Below are 17,164 nucleotides of genomic sequence, written 5' to 3'. Positions count from 1 at the left end.
AAGCACTGGCTTTGCTCCTGTAACAACCCAGACTAACCTGTCTTGTATCCTTCCCTCCTAAACTCCTCCTCACATAACACACTAGAGAAAAAAAAAAAAAAAAAAAAAAAAAAGTTTTTACTAATTTTTTCTAATTTTTCCATATTAGAAACTTATATCTTAGAATATGTATAGCAATTATATGTTACAACTTTGTTTTAACTTGCCTCTCTCCAAAGATTTTATGTTCTGTCATAATGTTTAATAATTTTTAACTTGTTTGGACCATTACTGTGCATAATTTGTAAATTTCGTTGGAGCTTTTCTCCCCGGGCCTCCACTGAAAATGGACATATATCCAGCTGGACTAGCCCGGTCAACAAATGTAAAATAAAATAAAAATAAATAAATAAAATAAATTGTGCCAAGTGGCTACTCAAGTCCCGGTATAGTGGGAATATATCGCTTGGTTGATAGTGCAGCATAAGCTGTCATAACACAGCATTCAAGAGTGTCATTGCACAGAATTCAAGTGTCATAATGCAGCATTTACTGCCATAATACAGCTTTCAAAAGTGCCATAGCACACAACTCAAGTGTCACTATGTAGCATTTACTGACATAATACAGTATTCAGCAGTATGACAGTACAGAATTCGTGTGTGACAATCTAGCATTTACTGTCATAATACAGTATTCAAAAGTGTCATAGCACAAAATTCAAGTGCCATAATACAGCATTTACTGACACCATGCTGCATATGGTCATGGCACAGAAATGAAGTGATAAAATGCAACCTTTAATGTCACAATATAGCATTCATAAGTGCCATAGCATAGACTTGAAGTGTTACAATGCCTCATTTGCTGTCACAATGCAGCAGTGTTGTACTCCAATTTCAAGTGTCACACTGCAGCATTTTCTGTCATAATACAGCTTTCAACAGCACCTTATCACGGAACTGAATTGCAGTGAAGCTTTTTCTGTCATAATACAGCATTCTTCAGTGCCATAGCACATAATTCAACTGTCACAATGCAGCAATTATTTTCATAGTATTGTCTTCAACAGTGACATAGTTCATAGGCTCATAGTTATATACTAGGCTAGTATCACAGTGCAGCATTTACTGCCATAATACAGCTATTAAAAGTGTCATAGCACACACTTCAAGTGTCACTATGTAGTATTTACTGCCATAATAGAGTATTCAGCAGTGTCTGATAGTACAAATTTCAAGTGTCATAATGCAGCAGTTATTTTCATAGTACTGTATTCAACAGTGTCATAGGTTTATAGTTGTACCCTAGGCTAACAGCACCAGGGCCTTTTAAGTCTAGCTGAGCATACCAACCCAGTTGTGGCCTTATGTAGCATGGGCATTTATTATGAGGGGGTATGTTACATAAGACGTTTCTGGAGGTTTTGTTGAGGGTATGTTAGTTTGTGCGTTACTGTCTGCCTCTGTCTATCAGAGACATGGAGCCAAACATAGGATGAATTTCCAAGTTCCTATCCTTTGGTCTAGGCTACACTTAAGTAGGAATGGGGATGGACTTTGCTTTATATGGATGGCAAGCCTATTCCAGTGCATGAGGATCCTCCAAGACACATATCTGTCTTGCCAACATGTCCTATTCATGTCACATGCAAAATTTAAATCCTTAGAGCTAGTGTTTCTGATGATGCTTATTTCATAGTGTCATAGCACAGAATTCAAGTGTCATGGCATGATTTTTTGTAATTCAGCATTTATTGTCTCAATACTGTAATTAAATCTGTCAGCATGTCATAAATTAACATTCACCAGTGTCATAACGGAGAATTCAAATGTCATAGTTCAGCATTTGCAGTCATATTATAGCATTCAAAAATGACATAGCAGTGAATTTAAGACTCATACGGAGGCATTTGCTGTCGTAAATCTGCATTCACCAGTGTCATTGCACAGATTTCAGATATCCCAATGTAGCATTTACTGCCATAATACTGAATTCAACAGTGTCATAACACAAAATTGAAGTGTCACAATGCACCATTTACTCCAAATAATAAATTATACAATGTCTCCCTATTAATATTCGCAAACTTGCACACTGATTGGCCAGCCCAACTAGCGTGCCCATTGTAAATCCCACAATATACCAACGGAAAAAGTTCTGGTCTCCTGGACTTTTTTCCATTGGTATAAACTGCCCCAAAACTTTTTTTTTTTTTTTTTTTTTTTTAACAATAAAAAAAAACAGAGCAACAGAGATTTTCTTTTCTCCGTTGCTTCTGTTTCAAAGCATTGATGTACTGGGTATGCATGGGAATGCATGTCCCATACGCATGTGCAGTACATCAAAACCCAGAAGCAGTATACCACAACTGGCAGAAGAACAACAATCCGCCATTATTCAAAGACATTATTTAAGAAAAGTAAGGTTTTTTTTCTTAAATAATGACATTGTAAAATAGCAGTAACCGACTCCGTGGTTGTGGTATATTGAAGATTTACTCACAGTTGCCTTTGTTTAATCATTCAGGCTTCGACCTCATGATTAAACCACATCAGCCATGGGTAAATCTTTGATATACCACACCACATCATCGGTTATTGCTTAAATATTGAACAGTGTCATATCACAGAATTCAAGAATCACAAGACTGCCATTTTCTGTTTTACTTTAGTATTCAGTTGTGTCATATCACAGCATAATGCAGCATTTATTGTCATAATACAGTATTCAGAAGTGTCATAGCACAGAATTCAGGTGTCATAATGCGATATTAACTATCGTGATACAGTATTCAAAAGTGTCATTGCACAGAGTCCATGTCATGAAACAGTTTTTATTGTCAGAATGTAATATTCTCAATTTTCATTGCACACATTTCAAATGTCAAAATGCAACATTTACTGTCATACTACTGCATACAACAGTGTCATGGTGCAGAAATCAAGTGTCCCATTGCAGAATTTACCATCATTGTAAATTATGAATGAAAATTCAAGTGCTACAATGACGCATTTAGTATCATAATAATGTATTCAACAGTGTCAGCATATAATTCAAGTGCCATAATGTTGAACTAACTGTCATAATACAATAGTCAGAAGGGACATGGCACAACATTTAAGGATAAAAGCAAAAGCTTCTCTCATATTATACTATTCAGCAGTGCTATGGCACAGAAATGAAACATCACAATGCAGCAGTTATTATATTAAACTATGAAAGATAACCGAAGAGTCAGAATGAAGCATTTACTGTAATAGTATACAGTATTCAACAGTATCATAGCACAGAATTCAAGTGTCTCAAGTCAGTATTTACTGTTATAATGCAGTACTCAGAAGTGTCATAGCACAGAATTCAAGTGTCACAATGAAGCTTTTACTCTCAATACAGCATTAAACAGTGTCACAGCAGAGAACTGAGGTGTCATATTGCAGCATTTACTACCACAATTATCATTCACCAGTGTCATAGCACAGAAATGAAATGTCACAATGCATCACTTACTGTCATAATACAGCATTTAAAAATGTCATAACCTAGAATTCAAGGGTCATAATGATACATGTACTGTTATAATGCAGCATTCAAGTGTCATATCACAAAATCCATGTGTCAGAATGCTTCATTTACAGTCATAATTACAACATACAGTACTCAAAAGTGTCTTAGCACAGAATTCAAATGTCATAATACAGCATCTTCTCTTATAATACAGCATTCCACAGTGTCATAACTCAGAATTCAAGTATCCACAAAAATATATACAACAGAATACAAAGACGAAATACTGTAAATTACAGTGGTATAAAGAGTTAATAGCATGCAAGGCAAAATAATCAGATCACAAAATTCAGGAAATAGGTTAAACACATATTGTACATGGTCACAAATGCATGCACTGGATGGGAATCTAAAATCAGAAACTTTATGTGTAACACATGAGTTATGGAGATCAGACGAAATAGTGAGATATTGGAGATGAGAAGGTGATTACACTGAGATTATAGTGAGAATGAGGTGAGTTTATAGATTATATTATGTTAATATGTGGTTGATAAGTGAGTTGGGGTGGGACACAAAGACATATTCATAGATCATAAATTACTAGGTGTGTACCTCTGTACGTATCTCATATGTATACATATGAGTATTACTAGGTATATTTCCATAATAATTAGCATCCATTTTTGACCATTTGCAATGGCTGTTTATTCCTTAAGTTTGTTGTACCATGCTTATAATGTATGTACTTATTAGGGAATTGGACTATATATATATATATATATATATATATATATATATATATATATATATATATATGGGTCTACTTCTAAACACTGACACGCCGATTCCCCGACACAAAACTCACCGACGCCAAATAACCGAAAACACACAAACCCGACACAAACCCGACAACGCAAAACACCGAACACCAAATCACCGACACACGGAACGTAAACAACACGCGACACTACATACCATACACACTAGCCCTGACCCAAACCCTAACCCTAAGGTCCGACACTATCGCACACTTCACCTACCTGCACCCTAACCCTAACTCACTTACACACCCTAGCCCAAGCTCCGACACTAACGTACACATCACCTACCTGCACCCTAACCCTAACTCACTTACACACCCCTAGCCCAAGCTCCGACACTAACGTACACATCACCTACCTGCACCCTAACCCTAACTCACTTACACACCCCTAGCCCAAGCTCCGACACTAACGCACACATCACCTACCTGCACCCTAACCCTAACTCACTTACCTGACCACTCCTACCTCCGTCACTGTCGCACACTTACCGGGTCGCGATCGCAGATTACCCTTGTCGGTCTTTCCACTGTCGGCGAATCACCCTGTCGGTATACGTACCTGTCGGTCATCTGGCGTCGGTGATTTCCGTGTCGGGGAATCGGCGTTTCGGTCTTTTGAATGGGACCCATATATATATATATATATTAACTGCTCAATATCTGAGTTGTTTGGCTTCTGCTACATACCTACAATCAACTGCATTACTAGCTGAGTTAAGTACAAACTTGCAGTGTTAAAGATTGTACTGCACTTTATTTTTCTGTCTATTTAATTGTTTCATTGAATATTGGGGTCTGTGTCTCTCTGTAGTTATTTATTTTTCTATTTAATTGTTTCATAGAATACTGTGGTCTCTCTCTCTCTCTCTCTGCAGTAAGTGGGGGCTGTTGTGTTTCACTTCATTGATATTCAGTGTTAAACTCTTAGCATAGCGGGTTTCTCTGTATTTATAAATGTTAGTCACATATCTTTGAATTTATTACTGCTCAATATCTGAGTTGTTTGGCTACTGCTACATACCTACAATCAACTGCATTACTAGCTGAGTTAAGTATAAACTTGCAGTGTTTCCTGCCTTTCCTGTAACTAGTCTAGTCCAGATACAGATTTGCTGTAACCAGGACTGTTTGTAAGCTTCTGAGCCCTCAATGCCTTTCTGTGTTGGAGGGAAGACTTCTAGCTTATCAGTGGGAGTGGTAAGCACTAGGTAGCCATATCTACCACAAGAGTGGTTTCTGGCCCAGAAATTGTAGTTGATTAGCCGTTTGGCAGTTTTTCCATCTCTTTCAACTTACTGGTTTAAAAGCCCGCATTTGCGCTTGTTTCCCATCTTTTCTGTAACTAGTCTAGTCCAGATACAGATTTGCTGTAACCAGGACTGTTTGTAAGCTTCTGAGCCCTCAATGCCTTTCTGTGTTGGAGGGAAGCCTTCTAGCTTATCAGTGGGAGTGGTAAGCACTAGGTAGCCTATCTACCACAAGAGGGATTTCTGGCCCAGAAATTGTAGTTTATTGGCCGTTTGGGCAGTTTTTTCATCTCTTTCAACCTTCTGGTTTAAAAGCCTGTGTTTGTGCTTGTTTCCCACCTGTCCTGTTACTAGTCTAGTCCAGATACAGATTTGCTGTATCCAGAACTATTTGTAAGCTTCTGAGCCCCCAAGCCTTTCTGTGTTGGAGGGAAGCATTCTAGCTTATCAGTGGGAGTGGTAAGCACTTGGTAGCCTATCTACCACAAGATCCAGGTACAGATTCTTAGTTTTAGCACTTGAATTTGCTTATTCGTACTCAGCACTTGTTCAGCTCTTGTTACCACTAAATAAGCTACAAATTACTACAGCACTCAACCTTCCTCTTTACCTAGAGGAAAACAGTTTTTGTACTTACTTTCCTCACTTGCTTAGGGAAAAAACAGCTCTTATTCTCACTTTCCTTACTTGTCTAGAGGAAAGTAGTTTTTCATTCTGGCATGTCCAAGGGTCAGCTCCCAGTGTTCTCTCCTGTCTATCTGATGAATCTGGGCATCTTGGGGCAATGTAGCAATTACCTCATGTACACAGACAACCCTCTCCTCCTACCACCCATCACCACAACCTGTGAGAGATGCACTTATCTAGCCAAACTGGAGGTAAAGCTCTCTGCAACCAAGACTGAATTTGACAGTCAAGAGGAGAAGGTAAACACTTGCACCACATCACACTCATCACATAGTCCCACTAAACCTACACCACTAAAATCCACACATAGAAACACAAAAACATGCATGGAGGCTCTCAATAATAATCTGCTCAAGCAACAGATACCTCCAAAGCAGAAATGCAAGCAACCACCATCCCCCCAACACAACCCAAATGACACATAGCCCACAGACTCAGTGTGCCAATAAACCACAGCCCATAAGGCAAAACAATGTACCCAACACACTAGTCATAAGTGACTCTATAGTCAGGCACACTGATGTCCCACTCACCAGGCTAAACAAGAAGAAGGTTACTCTCAGCTTCCTGTCAGGTGCCAGGATCCCCCACATAGCCTACGAACTCAGGTCACTACACAAGTACAAATATGACTCTGTCATTGTCCATGTTGGTGTGAAAGACCTGAGATGTACCCCCCTAGACTACATGAAAAGAGACATGGAAGAGCTCTACAATCTTGTAGCCCAGGCAGTTATGACCCTAGCCCTGAGTAGCATCCTGGCATTGCCCAGAATGATACCGCAGTACAAGGACAAAATGATTGACTTCAACAATTGGTTAAGCTTCTGGTGTCATTCTAAGGGGATCCAGTATCTGTCTGCCTGGGATGACGTGGTCGACAGACCACAATGCTTTGCCAGAAATGGCCTGCACCTGTCACCCCTGGGATTCCGGATATTGGCTAAGGGTCTTGCTGCCCCTATAGTGCCTTTTTTAGGCAAGGTTCAAATGACAAATTCACCACCGTAACAGGAACAGGCATGAAAAAACTGAGGTGAATGCTACTCAATGCTAGAAGCCTAAATCTCAAAATGCACTCACACGAGGCACTTCTTAAAATGGAGAACATCAATATCTCTGCAGTGACTGAGACCTGGTTGAAGGCTCTAGAGAGCACCTCCGCATTACCAGGCTATAACTCATACCACACTTTTAGGCCATCTAACCTGGACCAGAATACCAAAGGCAGAGGTGTGTCCATATTCATTAAGGATATCCACACCTCCAGGCTAGTTGTGCAGCATAATGCATCTGAGGTTATCCAAGTGCAACTAACTCTGGGCAAAACTGCATTCCAAATTGTAGCTTGCTACAGATCCCCCACCATGCCCCAGGATTTCCACTCCTCTTTTCTTGATATACTGGAAAATATTAGGGTTCAACCAAACACCCTAATAATGAGTGATTTCAATTACCCCACCATTAACTGGGAAAACTACTCATGTATCAACTCCTTCACTCAACGCTTTCTGGAATTCATAAATTCCAATGCCCTGGATCAACTTATCCACACCCCCACTAGGGACAACAATATCCTAGACCTAGTCATTACCAACATGACTGACTGGTGTTCCACACCTGAAGTCAACTCCTCGTTGGTCAGATCCGACCATAAGCTAATCACTCTAGATACCCACATCCCGCCCCCACTCACCATTAAGGAAACCATAGTAAAATATTTCTCCAAAGCCAACTTCATGCTTCTTAAAACAGAAGTGGTGAACTTCATGACACCCATGCAGATGGACATGTCAGTTACGACTGCTAAATCCCACACAAATGCACTCTATAAGCACTTACACAAGTGCATGGATCGTGCTATCCCAAACAGAACCAAGATGCTATCCTCCAAAAAAAGGAAGCCAATCCAGTGGTCCCCTGCCATAAACAAACTCTACAACAGAAGGAAGAAACTGTTGCAAAAGAGAGTAAAATCCCATGAGTGGAGGAGCTACCTGGTCAGCCTCAGTAAAAAGCTGAGATCCCTTATTAGATCCTCCAAAGCTAGCTATGAAAACAAAATCACCACTGATTCTAAGGGCAGCCACAAAGCATTCTACAGCTATGTCAAGATTCTCAATGGCAACACCCAGATCTGCTCTGAGTTACAACGGCATGAAAATTATAGAACAAACTGATATTGTCTACATCCTGGCAGATAGGTTCAGTGCTAACGTTACCCCCATCTCAACCCCTAAAGGGCCCATATCTATACAGGAAGAATGCAGAGTCCCTGTAATCACATCTATGCAGGTAAAAGTTGCACTCTCTAAAACCAAAAACACAGCATCCATGGGACCGAACAACATCTCAGGCTGCGTTTTACATGAACTTCAAAACGAACTGGCTCCCCACCTAAGCACCATGTTCAGTCATAGTCTCACGTCAGGCTCTGTGCCCACTGAATGGCACACAGCAATAGTTATCCCCACTCCACAAAGGGGGAGTCACCACTGATCCTGGGAACTATCACCCTATTAGCCTGATGAGTTTGGTCTGCAAGGCCATGGAGTATATCATCATGGAACTCATAAACAAAGACACCGGTAACCTCCAAACTCTGGACCCCAACTCTGGACCCCACCCAGTTCGGGTTTGTGAAAGGCAGATCATGCCTTCTGAACCTGATCAACTTCTTTGAGGCAGTCACCAAAGCCATAGATGAGGGTAAGGTGGTTCACACAGCCTATCTTGACCTTGGCAAGGCTTTCGACACCATCCCCCATTCTGGAATTATAGCTAAACTCAATAAGCTAGGTATAAATCCCTACGTCACAAGATGGGTTGCCAACTGGCTCACTGACAGATTCCTCACTGTAAAAGTTGCAGACTTCTGTTCTGACTTCAAACCAGTGACAAGTGGAGTACCACAGGGTTCAGTCCTGGGACCTCTCCTGTTTGGTATCTACTTCTCTGAAGTACAGTCTAACACAGAAGGCCTCTGGCTAATGAAGTTCGCAGATGACTGCAAACTAGGAGCCACAGTCAAGTCCCAAAATGATGTGGACATCCTACAGAAGAGTCTCACTGAGACAGATGCCTGCTGTCAGAGCCATGGCCTCAAGTTCAGTGCTGTTAGAAAAATATGTATTAACATATGTGTGCAATGCTTATTTTAATAAGGGAAGATTTAACACATTTTTATTCTATATACAGCATTAGTTTTATTTGAGACTGCAAATGTGCTTTTCTGAAATTATGCTTTCTGACACTGCAAGATGCACTCTGACCTAGTTTGCTAGCACAGCAAAATACATGTTTATGCCTTGGAAATGTACTGGAAAGCAGGTGATTTTCTGCTAGGTCAGGAAATTAAAAGGAGAATAATAATAATTTCTGTAGATCCATTCATTATAGACAATAAGCTCTGTTCATGTTGATGAAAAAGTGCACTAGCTGCAAGAAAGTTAGATACTATAAACAATGAACTGCTTCAGAAATCTGTACTTGCATTGTGCTTGGATTAGCCATAGTACCTAGACTTGTAACATCACATAGCAAGAAAGTTATAATTGACCGGTGGTCGTCAAGGCCATCCTGTTTACTGAAAAATCTTTCTTAAAACTTTGAAGAGTCAGCTAGAAGCATGTGAAAATATCTGTAAAATAACAAATTGTGAACTGGTGATCTGCTACGTCAGTCGTAGTGGGCAATGTCTTGAAAGAAAGGTATAATAACTGTGACACTTCCTGATTTAGCCAGACAAACTCTGTAACTGCATTTTTTGTCTCCTTGCGCAAGAATTAAGTTACCTGAACTGAACCTTATGTTTTTGGTCTTCTTAAAGTATTTTTCTCTAACATTTTTTGGTCCTTCGGGAGCCGGTAACCCTCATTTAGCCTGTGATCAGATGGGCCAGGTGGCATGAAACTGCGCAGGGAAGATACCACACTGGATCTTCTTCATTGAAAGACCTCCGACTGAATTGTCGTGCAAAAGTGGCCAGCCACTTTTCTGATCTACGACTGAAGGCGGGTTCCATTTGAACAGTGAGTGACCAATCATTGAGGCTCAGGTAAGGTGAATCTACTTTTTTCTATTTTAGATCAGGGACTTGATTGTATTTGTTCTGTAATAATTTTTAAAATTCAGGGACAGAAATATTGCTATCTTGTCATAGATCAGGGAAACAGAATAAGTAGGCAGGTAGTCTGAAGAGACTGTAAACACTTGGTGGTACCACATTAAAAAACAAAAGGGTTACGTAACATCTAAAAAAAGGTTAGAACAAAATGGGTAATACATGCACAAAAACAAAAAGACCCCAAAGCCCACCGTTAACCGAAGACACAAAATATATGCAATCACAGCGCGCCGACAACATTAAATATTATACTAAATGGGTTAATAAATATGAATTTGACGGGAAACTAGAAAGATCCTCGCTTATCAAGCTTATTAGACAGTTAAAAACCAATTCTAAAGGTCGGGTTAAAAAACAGCGTAAACTAGGAGTTCCTCAGGCACACAGGTGGATTGAGGAAGCAAACCGAAGAGAACAAAAGAATAAAAATTCAAAAGCAATGTTTCTAGACAAAGAGGATAGTAACTTGGTTATAGCATCAGCCCCTCCGCCCACTCTGGTTTTGGTTCCCTTACTCGTTCCCTTACCGGAATATGAAGCAAAAGAACAAACTGACCCACCTCCGCGATATCCAGTTGTTCCAATAAAACCATTACCGTTTGTTAGGGATCCTATCTAGACTAGGTCTCGAACACGTAATTTAAAAGGGGATATTGAATTATATCAAATGAATGGAAATTCACGGGCTATGAGTGAAGAAGAAATATGCCCACTCATAGAAGTACCAAATCCTCAGGCAGGACAAGAAGGGCAGAACCCAACTCTCTTAGTATACAGACCGTGGACACTGGAAGACATCCGGAAAGCCACAGAGGGAATTCCGCATCCAAAAGTTAATTTTAGAAAGTTCTTAGAAGACTTACAGGGCATGAGGTTAAGTTATCACTTAAATGGAGAAGAAGTAGAAAAAGTAGTCAGACAAATAGTAGGTCCGGATTGGCACATGATCAGTGGCAACTGGAATCCCCGTGACGCTGCACATTAGACCCCTCCCACATAGCAGTGCAGAACTAGACAACAGAGTGAAAGGTCTGACAGACTGAATTTCTGAGAAATGGAAGCCTAGGGCAGACTGGACTTGCATTAATCAATGCATCCAACAAGAAAGTGAAACTGTTGATAGATATTTTTCCAGATTACTGGAATGCTTTAACAATCATTGTGGAATGCAAGTGCCTGAAGATCAGACACAAGATTCCCCATATGAGCAGCAGTTAAGGAATGCATTTTTGAAAGGCAGTATTGCACCCATAAGTAGTTTTATTACTAAACACATGGTAGACCATCGTACAAACAGATTACAATCACTGCTTGAATATGCTAGACATGCCGAAAGGCATTTTAACAACAAAAAGAAAAAGAAAGCCCAAGTATTTGCTGTAGAAGATGGAGAAGTTTATTTAGTACAGTCTGGACAAAAGGGCAAAAAAAATGCCCAGGGAAATAAACAATCTGATCAGCGATCAGAGGACTTTGAAGGGAGAAAGAAAAGAGGTGAGTGCTTCAAATGCGGGAAAAAAGGACACATGGCAAGGGATTGCAGGAAAAATAAGAAGGCAGCAGTGGAAGACAAAAACGATGAGGGTGAGGACTGACTATATGAAAGTCAAGAATCACTAGATAGGAACAATAGAGAAAAGACAAATGAGAATGTGATAGAAGGAGCAGAGAATTTGATAATAGAGGAAGTACAGGAAGCTACCGATAGTGAAGAAAACAAAATATTAGACCTAGCCTTACTGAGCTTAGAGCTCTATTTGGCTGACACAAAACCAGAAGTTACACTCCTGGTAGAAGGGAGGGAAGTTAAATTCTTGTGTGATTCAGGGGCATCACGGACCCTGGTACACCCCTCCAAACTACCAGAAAATTCAGAATCACATGACTTTATACTTGTAAAAGCAGCTAATGGACAGCTGTATCGGGAGCCTCTCTCCCATAACATTACAATAACAGATCCTGTTTCAGGATTAACCCAGAAAAGCAAAATTGTTGTTTCTGCAAAATGCCCAGTGAACTTTTTGGGCAGAGATCTTATGCAACTATTAGGCATAGCAGTAGTTCCATCCATGCAGGGTATGGAAGCACAGCGACAGACCAATACTTTTGCAGTGCAAATGGAAGGTGAGACATTTTACTGGTACAGCCAGGACTTAGTTACAACTGGCCCTGGAGCAGTAACTGAAGAGTTAATGAATGTAGCTATCAGTAAGTTCCCCTCCCTTTGCATTGACATACAGCACCTGTTGCACTGTACTCTGTATTATTGTAATACACCAGGACCTGACAAAGAATACGAACAAGAACTGTTTAAAAATCATGCAAACAGATTAATACTGTGTAATTTGTACTGGGACACAAAAGGGAACACTGTAGTTAGCTGTTCATTACCCCAAGAGTTCTTTTCACTTTACAAATCAAATCTAATACCGCATGTTAGTTTAACTAAAGAGGAAAACTTAAAATGGATAGACCTAGGAGAAAAAGTCACAAAATGGGAAAAACAGACAGAATCAGAACTGTCAGAACAGGGAATACAAAGACAGAAACTGAACTGGATAACACAAACACATCCAGCTGTACACTTGCAGTCCAGCAAAGACAGCTGAGAAACCCTCTTATTAGAAGAGGAAGAAAAAGCTTTGTTAGACATACCAGAAACTCTCTGGTCAACAGAAAAATCAGACGTAGGACTAATTCGCACAGCAGGACCAGTTACTATCACGCCAAAATCAGCATTCAGACCACAAAAAAGACAGTACCCCTTGAGAAAAGATGCAGAGGCAGGTATTAAACCCATCATAGCAGCTTTGCTTAAAAGGGGAATACTGGTGGAATTCCCCGATTCACCATGTAACACACCCTTATTCCCAGTTAGAAAAGCAAACGGAGAATGGCGTATGGTCCAAGATTTACAAGCTGTAAATGACGCAGTAATACCAAGAGCACCTACGGTGCCAGATCCACATACCTTGTTGAACGATTTAAAACCACAACAGAAGTACTTTTCTGTGGTAGATATCAGCAATGCATTCTTTTCAATACTGATACACCCTGACAGCCAGTATTGGTTTGCATTCACATTTCAGGGGAAACGATATACATATACACGACTACGACAGGGTTATAGTGAAAGTCCAACAATATTCTCACAAGAAATGGCAAGTAATCTAGCGGGATTTATCCCACCGAAAGGTAGTTAAATTTTACTTTATGTTGGTGACATACTGCTGGCTGCCCCCACCCAGCAAGATTGTAAGAAAGATACTATAGCATTATTAAAATTCTTAGCAGAAGAAGGACACAAAGTAAGCAAAAATAAATTGCAGCTTTGGAGAAAACAAGTGAAATACCTTGGATATGTAATATCCAAAGATGGCAGAACACTAGATGAGGACAGAAAAGTAGCGATTTTACAAGCACCAAAACCCACAACCAAGAAGGAAATGATGTCCTTCCTGGGTACGACTAATTTCTGTCGGAGCTGGATCCCAAACTATGCTTTGGAATCGACCTGATTTTCAAGAAGCCTATGGCAGCACAAGATTTAATACAATGGACACCAGAAGCAGAATTAACTTTCTGCAAGCTAAAACAATTAATAGCATCATAAAGGATAAAGGGTCTTAAACATATGTCATATGCTGCCCGACTGAAAAAACTCCAGCTCTATTCAGTCGCATACCGCCTACTCAGAGGTGATCTGTGCCTGACATACAAGGCCATGTCCAATCCTGAATTAATGGACATGCTCCACCTCAAAAAATCCAAATCCATCAGAGCCACGAGAACAAGTGACTTAAACCTCAACACAGAAATAAATAGGACGTGCTGGAGGGACACATTCATAACCCAGAGGCTCCCTACACTCTGGAACAGAATCCCAGTCCATGTTAGGCAGAGCCCCTCACTGACTCTATTCAAGAGAAATCTCGACAAGTGGATGGGAGATCGTAGGTTTACCCAGGGGGTCATCTCTGTGTCACTACTAGACAGAGGCATAGTAAACTAAACCCTAAAAGGGTGTAGTATTCTCATCCTAAGGGGTGGTGTAAGCCACATACACTCTGGCTTGGCTTATAAATGCCTTAGGGCAGATAGCCTTGTACAAACCTATGAACCTATGAACCTATCATCATTAGTTTTAGGATTACCAAATTATCACAAACGTTTTTTCCAAACTGTAGATTGCAAGCAAGGTTATATGACATCAGTATTGACTCAACACCATGGGGACAAGCAACGCCCCATTGCTTATTATTCATCACAACTGGACCCAGTGGTGAGGTCTCTACCCCACTGTGTACAAGCAGTAGTTGCAGCTGCAATGGCAGTGCAGGCTTCGGCCTCAGTAGTGTTATTCCACCCTCTCACATTGAGAGTGCCTCATGCAGTCGCATTCATTTTACTGCAAGAAAAAATAGCATATCTTTCCCCTGCTAGGCATCTTTCATGTATGACTATATTGCTGAGCCAACCTCACATGACAATTGAATGATGTACTACTTTGAATCCGTCTACCTTGCTCCCAACTCCTGTGGATGGCACACCCCATAACTGCCTGCAGGTAATTGAGCAAAAGACACTGCCTAGAAAAGACCTCATGGATGTTCCCTTGGATAATGCCGAGGTAACATATTACGTGGATGGCTCATGTAAAAGGAGTCCTACAGGACAGAACCTAACAGGATATGCAGTAGTTTCAGACACTGAGATTGTAGAAGCGAAACCTCTACCACATAACTTATCTGCACAAGCAGCAGAGTTGATTGCCTTGACACGGGCATGTACCTTAGCAAAGGGTAAAAGTGTAAACATTTTTACAGACAACCAGTATGCTTTCTCTAGTGTACATGTTTTTGCACAACAGTGAAAGAATCGAGGAATGGTGACATCTACTGGCAAACCGATTAACCATGCACAGTTTATTTTAGATTTGTTAGATTCTATTCAGTTGCCTCAGAAAGTAGCTATTTGTAAATGCATAGCTCATACAAAACAACAAGGTAGGATTTCAAAAGGCAATGCGAGAGCTGACACAGCTGCAAAGCAAGCAGCCTCAGAAGCATTTCTTTTGAACAAGGAATTACAACCTTCTGAGATTTTAGACTTAGAAATGTTAAAAACAATGCAGACACTTACCACACAGGCTGAAAAACAAAAATGGAAGGGACTAGGAGCAATTCTCAAGGAAGAACTGTACATCTCCAAAGAGGGAAAACCAATATTACCATCTAATTTATTTAGATATACAGCTTTGTTGAGCCATGGGCAGAGCCATGTCTCAACAGGGGGGATGGTACAGTTAGTGAATCGGGTGTTCGCTACGTATGGGTTTTCAAACTACACTAAAAAATTTTGCCTGTCATGTCACACTTGTAATAAACATCATGCACAAGGGGCATTAAAGCCCAAGCAAGGGAGTTTCCCTACACCACCGTATCCGTTTCATACCATCTGTATGGATTTCATAGAATTGAACAAATGTGAAAACAAAAAGTACTGCCTTGTCATTGTGGATATGTTCTCCAAATGGGTGGAGGCCTTTCCGACTAGTAAACCAGATGCAGCCAATGTTGCAAAGACCCTAGTTAAAGAGATTATTCCTAGATTTGGCATACCGGAAAGGATCTACAGTGACAATGGTACACATTTCGTTAACCAAACTATACAACAGCTAAGTCAGTATTTTGGGATTTCTTTAAAACATCACTGTGCATATCACCCTCAATCTGCAGGGTTGGTAGAAAGGCACAATGGAGTTTTAAAGAATAAACTTAGGAAACTTATAACAGAAACACAGAAGAATTGGGTGTACTGTTTGCCCCTGGCACTGTTGAGCATGAGAACTGTTCCGAATGCAAAAGGACTGACACCTTTCAAAAAGATTTTTGGAAGAGCTTATTATATACCTCAGTGGAAACCTCTCATGCCTGCAGACCAGGAAGCAGATTGGACACTTGCAGACTACATGAGGAATATGCTAAATAACAAACATCTTTTACAGTTTAATTCTGTTTCAGATAAAAACCAAACCAACACCTCCGAAGTAGCAGTAGCCCCAGGCACTTGGGTCTGGGTGAAGACAATCAAAAAGAAGAATTGGACGACACCAAAGTGGGAAGGTCCGTATCAAGTACTGCTGAACACACCCACAGCAGTCAAGATTGCGGAACGTTCATCTTGGATTCATTTGACACACTGCAAACTAGTCAAAAACTTTGAACTTGATAAAACTCTTGCTAACACACAGCAGCAATAAAAATGACGACAAGACCTAGAGACAATAGGAATACTGAACGATTTCAGCAGTATATTCAGCAATGTTGCATAATCATCTTAATAACTGCATTAGTGACAATGTTCTTTTTGTTGTGGCTTTTGCTGTGGCCTTTCTTTTCTTCAGCCACACCAGCTAGACTGAATAAACATGATTCAACATTCATAGACTGGCATCCGAACTTTAACACTTACCAAGCAATTAAATATGTGTATGCTGAGACTTTTAATGTTTCAAATTGTTGGATTTGCACAGCTATACCAACAGCATACAGGGAATTATTGATGGCTGCTGTTCCCCTAAGGGTCACTGAGACCTGGGAAAACTTGATTTTTGAGACTACACCTGTGAAATCTAGAGACAAAATTGCATTATTTCTGCCTGTTACACAAACAGGAATCGTATGCTTTTTCAAGAATGACACCATTCAAGTAGGATGGAGTAGATGTAATGTTACTATCTCTTATAAATGTTATATTAAACCTAAAAATGCTAGAAATACAGAAACAATT

This window comes from Protopterus annectens, chromosome 1.part2 (assembly GCF_019279795.1).
Source record: "Protopterus annectens isolate FY-2018-M chromosome 1.part2, PAN1.0, whole genome shotgun sequence".
NCBI lineage: Eukaryota > Metazoa > Chordata > Ceratodontiformes > Protopteridae > Protopterus > Protopterus annectens.
Note: the sequence above shows the minus strand (reverse complement) of the source record.